The sequence below is a fragment of the Triticum urartu genome, chromosome 3 (assembly GCF_003073215.2).
Source record: "Triticum urartu cultivar G1812 chromosome 3, Tu2.1, whole genome shotgun sequence".
In the NCBI taxonomy this organism is placed as follows: domain Eukaryota; kingdom Viridiplantae; phylum Streptophyta; class Magnoliopsida; order Poales; family Poaceae; genus Triticum; species Triticum urartu.
The window spans coordinates 468,795,553-468,816,453 of record NC_053024.1 but is presented as its reverse complement, the minus strand read 5'-3'; positions in this window follow the sequence as shown (position 1 = coordinate 468,816,453).

Genomic DNA, 20,901 nt, shown 5'->3' with positions numbered 1-20,901 from the left:
TCCCCATTGGTCCGGGCTGTTAACGGGTTATCAGATCTAAAACCAGACCCGATAGCTTACCGGCGTTCCGTTATAGTGGATGCCATGTGTCGGTCACCCTTGACGAAAGCACTTCTATGACGCACGATTTATCATCATGGAAGTGGACACTTCCGTGATGATAATTTTGGTAATGTCATGGAACACTTCTACGACAGCACAGGTATGACTATCTTGATTCTGTCATAAAATTGTCATGGATGTACATGCATGACAGAAAATGTGACCTACTGTGACAAACACGTATCATCACGGAAGTGTATTTTTTGTAGTGATCTCTGAATTGATTATTGCTAACATTTTTGCTACCATATCATAAGCCTTCCCAGATCCACATACATCTACATCGTGCATTTGACACCACCTGGAAATCGCTCTGTCCAATCTTTGAGAGTTTTGACTACAGCGGTTGCCGATCACCACTTGTTGCTGGGTAAGAACTGGTTGGAGTTTGAGATCCGCTTGTCGGATTTGTGATACACCACCACCACCACTTCCTAGTAGTTTGTAGGATCATATTCTTGTGTGTTTCTATTGCTGCTAACCATGGTAGGATCACAAGCCGATGAGACTGATTGGGAGAACATGACGAACAAAGAGCTACATGATAAATTTCAGAAAATGATGAGTGGACATGTGCAAGATGTGCTAAACAGATTTGAAGAGGCCATGGCGAAGATAGATGGAATTGAGAAAACGTTCGAAACAAAGCTCGATAACAAGTTTAATGAATTGCTCCTGCGTCTTCCACAACCACCGCTAGCTTCACCTATCGCACCTCTACAACAACAACAACAATGTCGCCTTCCAAATCAAGTGGGACGAGCACTGCGCGTTCCCATTGAGCCTGGTCAAACTTCTGGTGCCGCTGCACCTACTGTTGATGCTTTTGTGGCTCCTGCTGCTGCCGCTGAGGAGGACGATTATGCGGGCGATTACGAGGACGAGGTTGAACAAAATCAGAACTACGTGCAACCACCAGCACCAGGTCGTCCACATGCAAATAATCGTAATGGTAGGGCTGCATTTCCAGCTCAGGTACGAGATCACGACCATCTTCCTAAACTGAAATTGAATATTCCACCATTTGAGGGTAGATATGTTCCTGATATATACCTTACTTGGGAGTTAGAAACTGAACAACGTTTTACATGTTTACAATATCCCGAGGAGAGACGTGTTGCTGCTGCTGTTTGTGCTTTCACTAGTTTTGCATGTGTATGGTGGTCTGAACATTGTAGATTATATCCTATTCCAGCCACTTGGGCTGGTTTGAAAACTGTTATGCGTACTCGTTGGGTTCCACCATATTATCAATGTGAATTACTTCAAAAATTGCAGTGCTTAAGAGAAGGTAAAAATTATGTAGAAGAATATTATCAGGAATTACAAACTGGCATGATTAGATGTGGTATTGTTGAGGAGAATGAAGCTATGCTTGCATGTTTTATGGGTGGATTAAATAGAAAGATTAAGACCATTCTAGAGTATAAGGAGTATAATAATATCAGTCGTTTATTCCATCTTGCTTGTAAAGCTGAACGTGAAGTGCAGGATCGACAGGCATTGGCGCAGACTAACTTTTCTGCAGGTCGACCTTCATCATGGACACCGTGTGCATCCTCTACTTCCACACATTCTACTGCACCGACACCACCATCAGTTGTTACCTCCAGCCGTGATACAAGGAAGCAGGAACAACCAACATTATCTACCAAGAGCACACCTATCGGGCATGCACAGAGTTCTTCTTCTTCCATGGCATCAACAGGGCACACAAGTGATATTATTTGTCGTCGTTGTAAGGGAAGAGGACATTTTGCGAGAGAATGCAAATCTCAGCGTGTGATGATTGCTACTGAGGATGATGGGTATGAGTCCGCTAGTGACTATGCCGAGGAGACTTTGGCTCTTATTACACGTGAAGAACACGGTGGAGATGATTCTGAACATGAGACGCAATACATGGCTCCTGAAGATGCTGACAGGTATGAATGTTTAGTTGCTCAATATGTTTTGAGTGTGCAGGTCACACAAGCTAAGCAAAATCAGAGGCATAATTTGTTCCATACAATGGGAGTTGTGAAGGAACATTCTGTTCCCGTCATCATAGATGGAGGGAGCTACAACAACTTGGCTAGCATGGAGATGGTGGAGAAGCTATCTCTCACCATAAGACCACATCCACATCCTTATTATATCCAATGGTTCAATAACAGCGACAAGGTTAAGGTCACACGTACTGTTCGTGTGCATTTTAGTATCTCTACATATGCTGATTTTGTTGATTGTGATGTGGTACCAATGCAAGCATGTTCCTTATTATTTGGTAGACCATGGCAATTTTGATAAAAATTCTATACACCATGGTAGAAACAATCAGTATACACTTGTTCATAAGGATAAACATATTACTTTGCTTCCTATGACTCCTGATTCCATTTTGAAAAATGATATTAATAGATCTAATAAAGCAAAACAGGAGCAAAACAAGAGTGAAAATCAGATTGTGGCAAAAGAATTTGAGGAACAAATGAAGCCTAATAATAAGCCCTCTAGTGTTGCTTCTGAAATTAAATTGAAAAGTGCATGTTTACTTGCCACCAAATCTGATATTGATGATCTAGATTTCAGCAAATCTATTTGCTATGCTTTTGTGTGCAAAGAGGCATTATTTTCATTCGAGGACGTGCCTTCCTCTTTGCCTCCTGCTATTACTAACATTTTGCAAGAGTTCGCTGACGTCTTTCCACAAGACGTGCAATAGGGATTACCGCCTATTCGAGGGATTGAGCATCAGATTGACTTAATTCCCGGTGCTTCGCTATCGAACCGTGCACCATACCGTACCAATCCAGAGGAGACGAAGGAGATTATGCGTCAAGTCCAGGAGCTTCTCGACAAAGGTTATATACACGAATCTCTTAGTCCTTGTGATGTTCCTATTATTCTAGTGCCGAAAAAGGATGGTACATCGCGTATGTGTGTTGATTGTATAGGCATTAACAATATTACTATTCGTTATCGTCATCCTATTCCTAGGCTAGATGATATGCTTGACAAATTGAGTGGCTCTACAATATTCTCTAAAGTTGATTTGTGTAGTGGATACCATCAAATTCGTATGAAATTGGGAGATGAATGGAAAACGGCATTTAAAACTAAGTTTGGTTTATATGAGTGGTTTGTCATGCCTTTTGGGTTTGCTAATGCACCTAGTACTTTCATGAGATTAATGAACGAAGTTTTACGTGCTTTCATTGGACGATTTGTGGTATTCCATTTTGATGGTATACTGTTCTATAGCAAATCTTTGGAGGAACATTTGGAACATTTACGTGTTGTTTTTATTGCTCTACGTGATGCATGTTTGTTTGGTAACCTTGGGAAGTGCACCTTTTGCACCGACCGAGTATGTTTTCGTGGCTATGTTGTTACTCCACATGGAATTGAAGTTGATAAAGACAAGATTGAAGCTATTGAGAGTTGGCCGCAGCCCAAAACGGTCACACAAGTGAGGAGTTTCCTTGGCCTCGCTGGTTTCTATAGGTGTTTTGTAAGAGATTTCAGCACCATTGCTGCACCGCTGAACGAACTTACAAAGAAGGATGTGCCATTTTTTTGGGGCACCACATAGGAAGAAGCCTTCACGATATTGAAAGATAAGTTGACACATGCTCCTTTACTCCAACTTCCTGATTTTAATAAGACTTTTGAGCTTGAATGCGATGCTAGTGGAATTGGATTAGGAGATGTGTTATTACAAGATGGAAAACATGTTGCATATTTTTCTAAAAAATTGAGTGGGCCTAGTCTGAATTATTCTACTTATGATAAAGAAATATATGCTCTTGTTCAGAATTTAGAGAGATGGCAACATTATTTATGGCCCAAAGAATTTGTTATACATTCAAATCATGAATCCTTGCAACATATTAAAAGTCAAGCTAAACTGAATCGTAGACCTGCTAAATGGGTTGAATTCATTGAGAATTTCCCTTATCTTTACCTAATAATAAAGCAAATTGGGTTTCTTTCGTCCGTCATGGCATTTTTCACAAAAGTCCCTCTATTTCAGAGAATTCAACCCACAGTCCTGTTTTAAGTTAAAATGAATCGTTATTTTCGTATTTTACACAAAATTCCCTATCTTTTCTTGAAATCAACCCACCGTCCAGATTTAAGTCACACCCGAACCTTTATTTTACATTTTTCGAAACCCCCCCTGATGTTTTAGGTAAGTCATCCGCGGATCATATTTAAGTCAAACAAATGCTTTTTAAAATCATCCATATCTTTTAAACCGTAACTCCGGTTTGAACATGTTATATATGAAATTTGATTAGAAAATATGTAGAATATGAATATGAGATTATTTTTACCTGCTAAGTATTTTTAAATATTATTTTGGAATATATTTGAGTCAAACCAAATGATTTTGTAAATTATTTGTATCTTTTAAACCGTAACTTCGATTTTAACATATTATATATGAAATTTTATTAGAAAAATACGTGGAATCTAAATATGATGTTAATTTTACCTGTTAAATATTTTTAAAATGTTGTTATGGAAGCAAACTTATAATTTATAGCGCAAGATCCTTTTTTTCATACTGGCGGCGATCCAGATTGCAAATAAAGACCCCACTATAACCATATAGGGAAAAGAAAACATCGATAACTACAAATGCATACCTCTGAAAAATGCCGCAGGGGAAAACAACAGATTTCTCATCGCGAGAGGGAGAGAAAGCGAGAGAGAGAGAGAGGGAGAGGGAGGAGAGAGGGAGAGAGATACGTCTTAGGATTAACCATATTGAACACAGGTTTTTGTTGTTTTGTGTGAACGCCGAGGCCATCGCCGGCGAGGGGGAGAAGGAGGATAAGTGGCAACAAAAATATGATGCCTCGCAAAAATAAAGGAGATAGACCTATTGTGGTCTTGAGTGATGGTTGTTGAGTTAAGAGCGTGTGTTATATTTTCTCTCCCATTGCAACGCACGGGCTCTTTTGCTAGTATCATTAAACACAAGAAGGGTAAAGAAAATGTTATTGCTGATGCATTGTCTCGTCGCTATACTATGCTTTCACAACTTGACTTCAAAATATTTGGTTTGGAGACCATCAAAGATCAATATGTGCATGATGCTTATTTTAAAGATGTAATGTAGATTTTTAAAAAAGGAAGAACATGGAACAAGTTTGTCATTAATGATGGATTTGTGTTCCGTGCTAACAAGCTATGCATTCCAGCTAGCTCCGTTCGTCTTTTGTTGTTGCAGGAGGCGCATGGAGGAGGATTAATGGGACATGTTGGCGTGAAGAAGATGGAGGACGTACTTGCTACACATTTCTTTTGGCCAAAGATGAGACGGGATGTTGAGCATTTTGTTGTTCGCTGCACTACATGTCAAAAAGCTAAGTCACGAGTCAATCCTCATGGTTTATATATGCCTTTGCCTGTTGTCGGTGTCAAAACCGGCGGATCTCGGGTAGGGGGTCCCGAACTATGCGTCTAAGGTCGATGGTAACAGGAGACAGGGCACACGATGTTTACCCAGGTTCGGACCCTCTCTATGGAGGTAATACCCTACATCCTACTTGATTGATATTGATGAATATGAGTATTACAAGAGTTGATCTACCTCGAGATCATAATTGCTAAACCCTAGAGGTCTAGCTTGTATGGCTATGGTAATGAGTCTCTCCTCCGGACTAATCCCTCCGATTTATATAGACACTGGGAGGATCTAGGGTTACACAAGGTCGGTTACAAAGAAAGGAATCTACATATTTGGTCGCCAAGCTTGCCTTCCACGCCAAGGAGAGTCCCATCCGGACACGGGTGCAGTCTTTGGTCTTCGTATCTTCACAACCCATCAGTCCGACCCATGGCTAACAGGCCGGACGCGCAAGGACCCCTTAGTCCATGCTGAACGAACAGATGTCCCAATGGGCCGAGCTTCATAGGATATCCGGCGCCGCCATGAAGAACGTCATAATCCGGTTGTGGCCAACTGAGCCTGTTCTGAATAGCTACTTCGGCTTGGTGCAGCGGCTTGTTGATGCGGTGCCACGTATCAACGCTGTGAAGTGGTCGGTGTGCATTGAGGATGCACGGATGGCCTTTTCCTGAGTCAAGACATGCTAGGGGAAGATGAAGGCCATCGAATATGCGGCGAAGAGTCCACCCCAGGGAAAGGACCGTTATGCACCGGAGCATTATTTTGAAGACGTTTTAGAGGCCGCCCGCTAGATAGAGGGTCAATGCTCAAAAGAGATAATATTTGAGTGAGGTGTATGGGAATTGTAAAAGACAATTTTATAGTTAATCTATTTTTATATTTTGCTCGAAAGCTTGTGTTCCTCCTATGCGGTCGTTTTTATATAATCTAAAAGTTTTCCAGTCATCGGCTTCAGCCCCCTCGTAGGAAGTAAGGGGGTGTTCGGGAAAGCATTTGATCACTCTTGACCCAACGTCTTGGTCCATGAAGGAGGTGATAATCCGGCGAACCAGGCAATCAGACTATAGGGCGTTAACACTTTCACTTAGCCATAGGGGTTTTATAGCGGGGACTACGATATAGACCCTGGTGTGCGTACGAATTATTCCAATATGGTGCCTCACATATATGACCTGAAGAAAAAGGGTCCTTCATGTGATACAGAGGGAATCGCGACAGATTCCGATAAGTCATCGAGTGGTTGACCAGCTCTCATAGCATCATGACAGTCGGTTTTCGGCTTTTTCTACTGAGGTGCTTGACCAGATGAACCGGAAGCACAATCGCAGTAGTTCTCCCTTTACTACCCTAGCTGATAGAGCAGAACGTAAGGTAGCAAGCACAGGAGCCGGGCAACCCAACCATTGACCCAAGACATGATTCGGAGCTGATGCATATAAGGCCAAACTCGCGATGCCGAAGTACGCTGTAAAGCTATTCGGACTTTGTTGGCAACTCATTTGTTCCCATACCGAGCCCCTGGCAGGTTATGCCAAGTTATATCTGTGAAACAACCATAGGAGCCATATTCATTTGCGAAAAGACACGAATGATTAATTCAGATAATGTTTACTAGGACCTGAGCGGTATGCAATGGTTACTTTATATTTAAAAAGACCTCAACCCCGGTTATTTGACATGCCCAGGTTCGAAGGCGGAGGAAAAAGGCATATTACAGGCTCAAAATAAAGAGTGCGGTCTACAAAAAGTTTATTTTGGACCTCCTATCGCACGTCTGCGCCGCTTGTCCTTGGCGAGGGGAATCCTTGATGGAAGTAGCCCCTTAGGTGAGTGTACGGATCCGAACTCCGATGGAATCAGTTTAGATGTTTGTCCTTTGCATCACCTGCTTTTAAAAGATAATGAAGAAAGAAAAAAGGAAAGTAGATAATAAATGTTACGGGAATTCTTGCTGGCTTGTCTGTATTGTGCTTCCGCCAATGCCCATGGTATCTTAAGTGCGTAGTGGTGTATGCGTAGTAAAAATTTTGCGGGTATATGAGGTGGGCGGCGGAAGCCGAACTGCTATTTACGCTCTGGGGTTGATCGATCCTCGGGGGGAAATTGCCTCTGACCCCCGGTATTTGGTTGATGAACCTCTCTATTGTCCCTATCGCCTGGCGGCCTCCTCCCCTTGTGTTCAGCGTTGAGCTTGCCGACCTACTTGAAGACCCAACAACTTCTGTTGGTATGATTAGCTGGTTTATCAGGGTGGCCGTGAATCTGGCAGTGGCGGTCCATATCCTGTCTAGGTTAAATGGTCCATCTCGGCTCGCCTTGAATGGATTTTTCCATTGAACGAGTTTTGGATTGCTGAATCCAACGTTGACCGCTGTGTCGCGTGATCTTTCATTATCATTGCGACTGGTGTGTTTGCTTCGTCGTGGCTTGCCATTGCCGTCTCGGATTTTGGAAGTGCCCGAGTCGCTGAGGCTATTGCTTCTACGAGTGAGCCAGTTGTCTTCTCCCGCGCAAAAGCGGGTCATTAGAGCGGTAAGGGCTGTCATGGATCTAGGTCCTTCTTGACCGAGGTGGCGTGCAAGCCATTCATCCCGGACGCTGTGTTTGAAGGCCGCAAGGGCTTTCGCGTCCGGACAGTCGACGATTTGGTTGTTTTCAACTAATAACCTAGTCCAGAGCTTCCTGGCTGACTCTCCGGGCTGCTGGACAATGTGACTTAAGTCATCGGCGTCCGGTGGCCGGACATATGTTCCTTGGAAGTTGTCGCGAAAACTGACTTCCAAATCTTCCCAGGTGCCAATAGAATTTTCCGGGAGACTGTTTAACCAGTACCGAGCTGGTCCTTTGAGTTTTAGTGGTAGGTATTTGATGGCATGAAGGTCATCTCCGCGGGCCATGTGGATATGGAGGAGGAAGTCCTCGATCCATACCGCGGGATCCGTTGTTCCGTCGTATGATTTGATATTCATGGGTTTGAACCCGTCTAGGAATTCATGCTCCATTACTTCGTCTGTGAAGCAAAGAGGGTGTGTGGCACCTCTATGTTGGGCCACACTGTGACGTACCTCCGATGGAGTCCATTTGCGGTTTTCGGCCCGGGCGTGGCTAGGTTTGTCACGTCCAAATAGGTAGCCGTCGTCGCGTGTCGAGGCATGTCCTCACGATCCGTAGATCGATCTTGTGTCTCATGCTCTACTATCCAAGTCATGTTGGAGGTCGTATGTACAATCCCGAGCTGTTTTATTCTTACCTTTACGACGAGGTGGACCGGTCTGGTGTTCGTCTTGAGTTGTCGCTTTATCCGGACCAAGTTGTGGTCGACCTCCCGTATTGTGCGATGATGGTACGGGCTCTAGCGCCTTGTCATCGCACTGAGGTAGCAATCTACGCTTCGGATAGCTTTTGGCTGGGCCGCTAAGGTCGTATTCTTCGGAGGCCAGTACTTCGGTCCATCTATCATTGAGCAGATCTTGGTCCACTTGAAGCTACAGCTGCTTCTTTCTCAGGCTCCTTGCAGTGGCTATTAGCCGGCGTTTGAAGCGCTCCTGCTCGAGAGGTTCCTCAGGCACGATGAAATCCTCGTTGCTGAGGCTCTCCTCTTCCTCGGAGAGCGGAAGATAATTACTGTCCTCCGAGTCTCCGTGTATGGCCTGTTCATCAGGGCTAACTTTCCCATTATCCCGTTCCCCCTGTTCGGAGGTTACCTTGACGGGGTCTTCATTTTTTCTGGCATCGTCCGGAGTATTATTTTTTCCGGTGCCCATACTGTAGTCTTTGGAACGACATGACTTAGAGCGGCATCGAGGAAGTTGGCGCTTGGGCTATCTCTCAGGAGGTTTATCCTCAACTGGATCCTCTTTGTCATCGTTGTTAGTTTTTCCAGGCATGTCCACCATGTATACGTCGTAGGAAGAAGTGGCCGTCCGTCGTCGAGTGAATGGCGGGTTTTGGCCTTGCTCCATGTCAGCATCGTCGTCCGTACTGGCGATGTCATCGGAGCCATATTCAAGCATGTAGGTTAAATCCTCGACAGTGGCTATGAAGTGGGTGGCGGGTGGGAAGCAAAATTCTCGAGCATCAGCCCCTAGTCTGAACCGGACAGAGTTCAGCTGTGAGTCCCCCACCAAGGACAGGCTCTTTAATGAGTTTAGCACATCTCCCAAAGGCGAGTGCTGGAAGACATCCGTGGCGCTGAATTCGAAGATCGATGTGCGATCAAGTTCAGCGTCCGCGGGCTCACATGGTTCAGAACTTATAACCAGAGACGATTCCGAAATTCCGTTGACACAGATATTGTGTGAGGTTAAGTCCATGTGCGGCTCCAACGCCGGGGAATCTGTGGCCTCCATCGTGGGGTCGAGCCTCCAATGCTTGGATGCCGCAGTGTGCTATGGATCTAAGGCCGGAGTGGTCGCATGAGCTATCTCCGGGGTGCGCTCTGACGATAGATTTAGGTCATGTTCGTCAAGGTGACCAGGGACGGTCACCGCGGTCTCGAATCCGGCGAAGAACAAATCTCCACGGATGTCCTCAACGTAATTCAAGCTCCCAAATCTGACCTGATGGCTAGGGGCGTAGCTATTGATCTGCTCCAGGTGGCCAAATGAGTTGGCACGCAGTGCGAAGCCACTGAACACGAAGATCTGTCCAGGGAGGAAGGTTTCTCCTTGGACAACGTCATTGTTGATGATTGAAGGGGCCATCGAACCTTTCGTCGACGGCATAGTGGAACTCTCAATGAAAGCACCAATGTCGGTGTCAAAACCGGCGGATCTCGGGTAGGGGGTCCCGAACTGTGCGTCTAAGGTCGATGGTAACAGGAGACGGGGGACACGATGTTTACCCAGGTTCGAGCCCTCTTTATGGAGGTAATACCCTACGTCCTGCTTGATTGATATTGATGAATACGAGTATTACAAGAGTTGATCTACCTCGAGATCATAATGGCTAAACCCTAGAGGTCTAGCTTGTATGGCTATGGTAATGAGTCTCTCCTCCGGACTAAGCCCTCCGGTTTATATAGACACCGGGAGGATCTAGGGTTACACAAGGTCGGTTACAAAGAAAGTAATCTACATATTTGGTCGCCAAGCTTGCCTTCCATGCCAAGGAGAGTCCCATCCGTACACGGGTGCAGTCTTCGGTCTTCGTATCTTCACAACCCATCAGTCCGGCCCATGGCTAACAGGCCGGACGCCCGAGGACCCCTTAGTCCAGGACTCCCTCACCTATACCTAGTGTTCCTTGGGAGGATATATCTTTGGACTTTGTTTTAAGTTTACCTCGAACAAAGAAGGGGAGGGATAACATATTTGTTGTTGTGGATAGATTCTCGAAAATGGCACACTTTATACCATGTCATAAAAGCGATGATGCTGTTAATGTTGCTGATTTGTTCTTTCGTGAAATTATTCGCTTGCATGGTGTGCCAAATACTATTGTTTCAGATCATGATACTAAATTTCTTAGCCACTTTTGGAGATGTTTATGGGCTAAGTTGGGGATTAAACTGCTTTCTAGTGCTACTTGTCACCCCCAAACTAATGGTCAAACTAAAGTAGTCAGTAGAACATTGTCTACTATGCTTAGGGCTATTTTGAAGAATAATAAGAAAATGTGGGAAGAATGCTTGCCTCATATTGAATTTGCTTATAATCGTTCATCGCATTCTACTACTAAGATGTGCCCTTTTGAAATTGTGTATGGTTTCCTACCTCGTGCACCCATTGATTTGTTGCCCCTTCCATCTTCAGAGAAGGTTAATTTTGATGCTAAACAACGTGTTGAATTGATCTTAAAAATGCATGAGTTAACTAAGGAAAACAATGAGCGTATGAATGCATAATATAAACTTGCTGGAGATAAGGGTAGAAAACATGTTGTGTTTGCACCTGGAGATCTTGTTTGGTTACATTTGCGTAAGGATGGATTTCATGATTTGCGTAAATCAAAGCTAACGCCACGTGCTAATGGTCCTTTTAAGGTGTTAGACAAAATAAATAACAATGCATATAAACTTGAGTTGCCTGCAGATTTTGGGGTTAGTCCCACTTTTAACATTGCAGATTTGAAGCCTTATTTGGGTGAGGAAGATGAGCTTACGTCGAGGACGACTTCATTTCAAGAAGGGGAGGATGATGAGGACATCAATACCATTGTTACACCCACAGCCCCTGCTCCTATACATACTGGACCAATTAATAGAGCTCGCACACGCTAATTAAATTATCAGGTACTTTCGTTTCTTGGTAATGATTCTAATGTTCATGAGAATATGATGCTGCCTAAGTTGGATACATTTGTTTTGCTTACGAATGAAGGGCCTGACATGGATAAGAGGGATGAACACCGGAGCAAGACCAAACATGGAGATGATGGCATGCGCAAGAGGAACAAGAACGGAGTTACAAGTGATGATTTCAGGACTTTGAAGCCACCATAAGGAGTGCATGAAGCCTTGGACGAGATATACAAGATGCCACTTCATAAATTTCATCGTCACCTTATTATTGGGCCAGTCCCATGTAATTTCAAAACACTTAAGTATAGGCTATTTTTAGAGTCCGTATGTGTGGGGTAACAAGAGTTAGGGTTGGTTTCGGACCCCTCCTCCAAAGGCCACGAAATTCCCCCCTCTTCCTCCATACATACAGCCCATAGGGTGTCGTTTAGACTTTGGGTTTTTTTAGATTAAAAGTTCTCCATAGCTGCAACTTCGCGTACTTCGTTTGTGTTCAACGTCCAGACAAAGGTGTCACAGAACCCCACCTTAATTTATAAAGCTTTCCTCTTATATTCACAATATCCAGATTGCAATTTCAGTTTCTTGCTTGTTCTTCGTTTGCTCGCAGGAAACAGACCCTCGCGGTCAGGTTGATCGTGCTCTGGCGTGGTCAAGTTGGTTTAGCGATTGCTAAGGCGCGACGTCTTGCACATTCGTAGTCGGATCGTCAAGGTCGAGTCCCACAGAAAATGATAGCCACCATCTCATCGAAACATTGGGACACCTTCACCTCTATCAAAGCACCTCTCCCATTGTAAGAAGAACCAATCTAGTTGGCCAAACCAAACCGATAATTCGAAGAGAAATACAAATAAATTTGATCATGCATAAAATAGTTCAGAAAAGACTCAAATAATATTCATAGATAATCTGATCATAAATCCACAATTCATCGGATCTTGACAAACATACCGCAAAAGAATATTACATCGGATAGAACTCGAAGAACATCAAGGAGAACATGGCATTGAAGATCATAGAGAGAGAAGAAGACATCTAGCTACTATCTATGGACCCGTTGGTCTATGGTAAACTACTCACGCTTCATCGGAATGGCAATAAGGTTGATGTAGATGCCTTCCGTGATCTAATCCCCCTCCGACAGGGTGCCGGAAAAGGCCCCAAGGTGGGATCTCATGGGAACAGAGGCTTGCGTCGGCGTAAAAGAATTTTGGTTGATGCCTCTGGTGGTTTAGGAATATTTGGGAATTTATAGAGCAAGAATTACGGTTAGAGGACATTGATACGTCTCCAACGTATCTATAATTTTTGATTGTTCCATGATGTTATATTATCAATCTTGGGTGTTTTACAATCATTTTATGGCAACTTTATATCATTTTTTGGGACTAACCTATTGACATAGTGCCCAGTGCAAGTTGCTATTTTTTGCTTATTTTCCACTTCACAGAAAATTAATACCAAACGGAGTACAAACGCAACAAAACTTTTTGGAGATTTTTTCTGTACCAGAAGACACATCATGGGCCAAAGAAGTACCAGAGCGGTGCCCCGAGGGGGGCACAACCCACCTGGGCGCGCCTGGGGGCCCAGGAGCACCCTGGTGGGTTTTGGCCACTTCAGTGGCCTCCCGCACCGCCTCTTTGCTCTATGAATACCCCCCAAATCAAGAAACCCTAGGGGATTCGACAAAACACAATTCCAGCCGCCCCAAGTTCCAAAACCACGAGATCCAATCTAGACACCATCAGGAAGGGGTTCATCATCCTCATTGGTGCCTCTCCGATGATGCGTGAGTAGTTCATGGTAGACCTACGGGTTCGTAGGTGACAGCTAGATGGCTTCTTCTTTATTTTTGATTCTCAATACAATGGTCTCTTGGAGATCTATTTCATGTAACTCTTTTTTGATGTGTTTGTTGGGATCGGATGAACTTTGAGTTTATGATCAAATCTATTTTATCCATGGAAGTTATTTGAGTTTTGATCTCTTATATGCATGATTACTTATAGCCTCGTATTTCTTATTCGAATCTTTGGTTAAGTTAGGCCGACTAGATCGATTTTTCTTGCCATGGGAAGAGGTGCTTTGTGATGGGTTCGATCATGCGGTGTTCTTTCTCAGTGACACAAGGGGCAACAAGACACGTATTGATCATTGCTATTAAGGATAACAAGATGGGGTCTATTCCTACATGAATAGAGCTTGTCAACATCATGTCATTGTTCTTATTGTATTACTTAATACACTAGATGCATGCTGGATAGCGGTCGATGTGTGGAGTAATAGTAGTAGATCCAGGCAGGAGTCGGTCTACTAATCTTGGACGTGATGCCTATATAATGATCATTGCCTGGATATCGTCGTAATTATTTGAGGTTCTATCAATTTCCCAACAGTAATTTGTTTACCCACCGTATGCTATTTTCTCAAGAGAAGCTACTAGTGAAATCTACGGCCCCGGGGTCTATTTTCTCAACATATATTTTTAGATCCATATTGCTATTTGCCTTTTCCTTTATTTGCATCTTTTATTTTCAGATCTATATTATCATAAACCCAAAGATATCTTGCTGAATTTTATTTGCCATTATTTTATTTGCATCTACTAATCTATATCATTACCAATCTTTACCCGAGAGGGATTGACAACCCCTCTTCCACGTCGGGTTGCAAGTATTTGTTCTTTGTGTGCAGGTACCATTTACATAGTGTTGTTTGGTTCTCCTACTGGTTCGATAACCTTGGTTTCATAACTAATGGAAATACCTACCGTAGCTGTGTTGCATCATCCCTTCTTCTTCAGGGAAATACTGGCACGGACACGAGCCATCAAAAAAGGATTTATGGCGCCGTTGCCGGGGAGACACCATCAACGTCTATCAGGTTCCTAATCACAAATCTAAATCTCCATGCAATTTACATTATTTGCCATTTGCCTCTCGTTTTCATCTCCTCCACTTCACAAAATTTGCATTTTTATTCACCTTCTTCTTTGTTTGCCTTTTTGCGTGTTTTCTTGTTTTCTATCTTTGCTTGTGTCGGCATTTGCTTGCATCTTCGCTTGCTAAAAATCTATTGATATGGATCCTCATCCACTTCCTGATCTTTTCAAAAGATCCAATTATGATGAACCAATTGCTAGTGAATTGAGTTCACTAGATTATCTTTATGAAGTCTTGCCTGAGATTTATGAATCTAAAAATTGTGATGAAGTGTTAAACGAAGAAATTTATAAAGTGATTCATGATAGCTCCTTGAATGAAAAGCATGATTGCAATGATGTTATTATAAATTATATTAATATCAATTGTGTTAGTGATATGCAAAACCCCAATGTTGGGGATGCTTGTTTTTCTATGTCAACTGCTTATAGCAATGATCATGATTGGGGTGATAATGATTCTTATGATCTTGAAAATTTATTTAAACCTCATGATGAATATGCTTGCGATAATTGTAAAAGTGGGTTTGGAACAGTGTCAACTTGCTAAAAATAATCCCACATATTTGGAGAGTGTCCAGTCTTATGAAATTTTTGATAAAAGTGGGCTTGGAGAGGTCATGACTTTATTTGATGATAATCCCACAATTTTGGAAGAGTGTCAACTTTGCATGCATGTGGGTCATGAAGAGAAAATGTTATGCGATAGTTATATTGTTGAATTTGATTATGATCCTACATGTAATTATTATGAGAGAGGAAAATATTGTTGTAGAAATTTTCATGTTACTAAATTACCTATCGTTATGTTGAGATCATCAATTTTTATTCCTCTTCTTTGCATATGTTAGATGTTCCTTGTCTTGATAATCTGTTTGGTTATAAATTCCCTATGCATAGAAAGTATGTTAGACTTAAATGTCTTTTTCATATCTTTCATGATGCTCTCTTTTTGTTTCAATTCTTATCTTTCATGTGAGCATACTTGAAATCTTAAGCCTATCTTGATGGCTATAAAGAAAGAGCTTACTGGGAGGCAACCCAATGAATAAATTTTATTTTTGCCTTTTTCTTTCTGTTCTTGAGTGTTTGCATAATTATGCTACTGTTATGATTGTGTTTTTATGTTTTAGTTAGTGTTTGGGCCAAGCAAAGCCTTTGGGATCATGATAACCCACAAGTATAGGGGATCAATTGTAGCCTCTTTCAATAATTAAGAGTGTCGAACCCAACGAGGAGCTAAAGGTAGAACAAATATTCCCTCAAGTTCTATCGACCACCGATACAACTCTATGCACGCTTGATGTTCACTTTACCTAGAACAAGTATGAAACTAGAAGTACTTTGTAGGTGTTTTTGGGTAAGCTTGCAAGAAAGTAAAGAGCACGTAAATAAAAGCTAGGGGCTGTTTAGATAAAGACACAACTAAATTAGTTTTAGTAAAGAGCTTTTGTCAACAAGAAGGTTATTTGTCCCTAGGCAATCGATGACTAGACCTGTAATCATTATTGCAATTTTATTTGAGGGAGAGGCATAAGCTAACATACTTTCTCTACTTGGATCATATGCACTTATGATTGGAACTCTAGCAAGCATCCTCAACTACTAAAGATTCATTAAGGTAAAACCCAACCATAGCATTAAAGCATCAAGTTCCCTTTATCCCATACACAAACAACCTACTTACTCGGGTCTGTGCTTTTGTCACTCACGCCACCCACCATAAGCAAATCATAAGCATACTGCAAACCCTACAGCGGGAATCCCTCACGCTTGCACGACACGGAGAGCACCATAGGACAGCACCAATAATAAAACATACAACTCAAACCAATCACGATCATCAAATAGCCATTAGGACAAAACAGATCTACTCAAACATCATAGGATAGCCATACATCATTGGGAAATAATATATAGCGTTGAGCACCATGTTTAAGTAGAGATTACAGCGGGTAAGATAGAGGTTACACCGCTGCATAGAGGGGGGGAAGAGTTGGTGATGATGGCGGTGAAGTTGTTGGTGAAGATGGCGGTGATGATGATGGCCCCGGCAGCTCTCCGGCGCCACCTGAAGCAAGGGGGAGAGGGCCCCCCTTCTTCTTCTTCTTCTTCTTCCTTGACCTCCTCCCTAGATGGGAGAAGGGTTTCCCCTCTAGTCCTTGGCTCCCATGGCGTGGGAGGGTCGAGAGCTCATCCGAGACTGGATCTATCTCTCCGTCTCTCTCTGTTTCTGCGTTCTCTTCTGGCTCTGTTTCACCGTTTCGTGTATATATGGAGATCCGTAACTCCGATTGGCCTAAAACCTTCGCCGTGATTTTTTTCCTGAATATTAGCTTTCTTGCGGCAAAAGAAGAACGTCAACCTCCTTACGGTGGGCTCACGAGGGTAGGGGGCGCGCCCTAAGGGGGGGCGCCGCCCTGCCTCGTGACCACCTCGGGCACTGGTTCGCGTTGATTTTCCTTCCAAATTTTCCATATTTTCCAAAAATAAGCTCCGTCCATTTTTATCCCGTTTGGACTCCGTTTGATATGGATATTCTGCGAAACCAAAAACATGCAACAGACAGGAACTGGCACTGGGCACTGGATCAAAATGTTAGTCCCAAAAATAATATAAAAAGTTGCCAAAAACTATATGAAAGTTGAATAATATTGGCATGGAACAATCAAAAATTATAGATACGACGGAGACGTATCAGCATCCCCAAGCTTAATTCCTGCTCGTCCTCGAGTAGGTAAATGATAAAAAAGATAACTTTTGATGTGGAATGCTACCTAGCATAATCTTGATCATATGTCTAATCATGGCATGAATATTAAGACACGAGTGAATCAAAGCAATAGTCTATCCTTTGACATAAAAATAATAATACTTCAAGCATACCAACCAAGCAATTATGTCTTATTGAAATAACATAGCCAAATAAAGCTCATCCCTACAAAATCATATAGTCTGGCTATGCTCCATCTTCACCACACAAAATATTCACATCATGCACAACCCCGATGACAAGCCAAGCAATTGTTTCATACTTTTGATGTTCTCAAACCTTTTCAACTTTCACGCAATACATGAGCGTGAGCCATGGACATAGCACTATAGGTGGAATAGAATATGATGGTGGAGAAGACAAAAAGGAGAAGATAGTCTCACATCAACTAGGCGTATCATCGGGCTATGGAGATGCCCATCAATAGATATCAATGTGAGTGAGTAGGGATTGCCATGCAACGGATGCACTAGAGCTATAAGTATATGAAAGCTCAAACTGAAACTAAGTGGGTGTGCATCCAACTTGCTCATGAAGACCTAGGGCATTTGAGGAAGCCCATCGTTGGAATATACAAGCCAAGTTCTATAATTAAAATTCCCACTAGTATATGAAAATGATAACTCAAGAGACTCTCTATATGAAGAACATGGTGCTACTTTGAAGCACAAGTGTGGTAAAAGGATAGTAACATTGCCCCCCTTTTTTCTCTTTTTTTTGCAGGCTTCTTTGGCCCCCTTTTTTTATTTAGGCTTCTTTGGCCTCTCCCTTTTTTTGATCAATGCTCTAATGATGATCATCACACTTTTATTTACTTACAACTCAATATTACAACTCGATACTAGAACAAAGATATGACTCTATATGAATGCCTTTGGCGGTGTACCGGGATGTGTAATAATCTAGCGTAGCAATGACATCAAAAAACGGACAAGCCATGAAAACATCATGCTAGCTATCTTACGATCATGCTAAGCAATATGACAATAAATGCTCAATATGATGATGATGGAAGTTGCATGGCAATATATCTCGGAATGGCTATGGAAATGCCATAATAGGTAGGTATGGTGGCTGTTTTGAGGAAGATATAAGGAGGTTTATGTGTGATAGAGCGTATCGTATCATGGGGTTTGGATGCACCGGCGAAGTTTGCACCAACTCTCGAGGTGAGAAAGGGCAATGCATGGTACCGAAGAGGATAGCAATGATGGAAGGGTGAGAGTGCGTATAATCCATGGACTCAACATTAGTCATAAAGAACTCACATACTTATTGAAAAAATCTATTAGTCATCGAAACAAAGTACTACGCGCATGCTCCTAGGGGGATAGATTGGTAGGAAAAGACCATCGCTCGTCCCCGACCGCCACTCATAAGGAAGACAATCAATAAACACCTCATCCTCTGACTTCGTTACATAACGGTTCACCATACGTGCATGCTACGGGACTTGCAAACCTCAAAACAAGTATTTCTCAATTTCACAATTACTCGACTAGCATGACTCTAATATCACCACCTTTATATCGCAAAACTATTGCAAGGAATCAAACATATCATATTCAGTGATCTACAAGTTCTATGTAGGATTTTATGACTAACCATGTGAATGACCAGTTCCTGTCATCTCTCTAAATAGATATAAGTGAAGCAAGAGAGTTTAATTCTTTCTAAAAAATGTATGACCACGCTCTAACAATTATAAGTGAAGCAAAAGAGCATTCTACAAATGGCGGTTGTCTATGTAAAGAGAAACATGCAATCCAAACTTCAAATGATATAAGTGAAGCACAAGAAGCATTCTATAAAGCCATACTCAAAAGATATAAGTGAAGTGCAAAGATCATTCTATAAATCAACCATGGACTATCTCATACCAGCATGGTGCATAAAATAAAAAAAGAAAACTAAAGCAAAAGACGCTCCAAGATTGCACATATCGCGTGAATGAAACGAATCTGAAAACATACCGATATTTGTTGAAAAAAGAGGGGTTGCCTCCCCAGCATTCCGAAGCTTAGACTCTTGAGTCTCCTTGAATATTTACTTGGGGTGCCTCGGGCATCCCCAAGCTTGAGCTCTTTCCTCTCTTCCTTCTTCTCACATCGAGACCTTCTCGATCATCGAACACTTCATCCACACAAAACTCCAACAGAAAACTCGGTAAGACCCGTTAGTATAATAAAGCAAATCACCACTCTATGTACTGTTGCAAACCAATTCATATTTTGTTTTTGCATTGTGTCTACTGGAATTTAACTTTTTCATGTCTTAATCCACTGATATGAATTGATAGTTTCATCAAAACAAGCAAACTATGCATCAAAAACAGAATCTGTCTAAAACAGAACAGTCTGTAGCAATCTGAACATTCACCATACTTATGATACTTGAAAAATTCTACCAAAATTAGGAAAAATAATAAATTTGTATAGGAAGGCAGTGCAATAAGAATCAGAACCATTTGACGTTCCATCTAAAAATGTAAAATCGCGCACTACAGCCAAAGTTTCTGTCCTACACCGTACAAACCATCAAGCAAATGTAAACATCCTAAAGGCAAACCTTGGCACATTATTTTTATTTCTAAACATTATAAAAGCACACAACAGAAATAAATGACTCTCTAAAACTTCCGGGTTGTCTCTCTGGCAGCGCTTTCTTTAAAGCCATTAAGCTAGGCATATAGTGCTCAAGTAATGAATCCACCCGGATCCCAAGGTATATCAAAGCCAATTTGAATCAACAATGATTTGTAATTTCGTAGTGAGCACAAAGTAACATATATCAAGAAATGACGAAGTCTAACTCTCTTCCTATGCATCGACATGTCATAAAAGAACAATTCATGCACACATAATAAAGGCCGATGCATAATATAAAACGTTTCTTGCAATTTTATCATGTTGGAAACATAGAGAGGTGGAGATATAGTTCCTCTATCATAATAATTACAAGTAGGAGCAGCAAGAACATGCATAATATATCTATCAAAATCATCATGTGCAACGGTAGAAGGCAACCCATCAATGTAATCCTTAATAAGTGCAAACTTCTCCGATATAGTGTAATCGGGAGAATTCAAAAAGATAATAGGACTATCATGCATGGGTGCAATAGCAACAATTTCATGTTTAACATAAGGAACTATTGCAAGTTCATCTCCATAAGCATCATTCATATTGGCATCTTGGCCACAAGCATAGCAAGCATCATCAAAAAGGGATATTTCAAGAGAATCAATGGGATCATAACAGTCATCATAGCAATCATCCTTCGGTAAGGACGAAGGGGAATTAAACAATGTATGAGTTGAAGAGTTACTCTCATTAGAAGGTGGGCATGGGTGATCAATCCGCTCTTCCTCCTTTTGTTCTTCGCTCTCCTCATCATCTTTTTCATCCAATGAGCTCACAGTTTCATCAATTTCT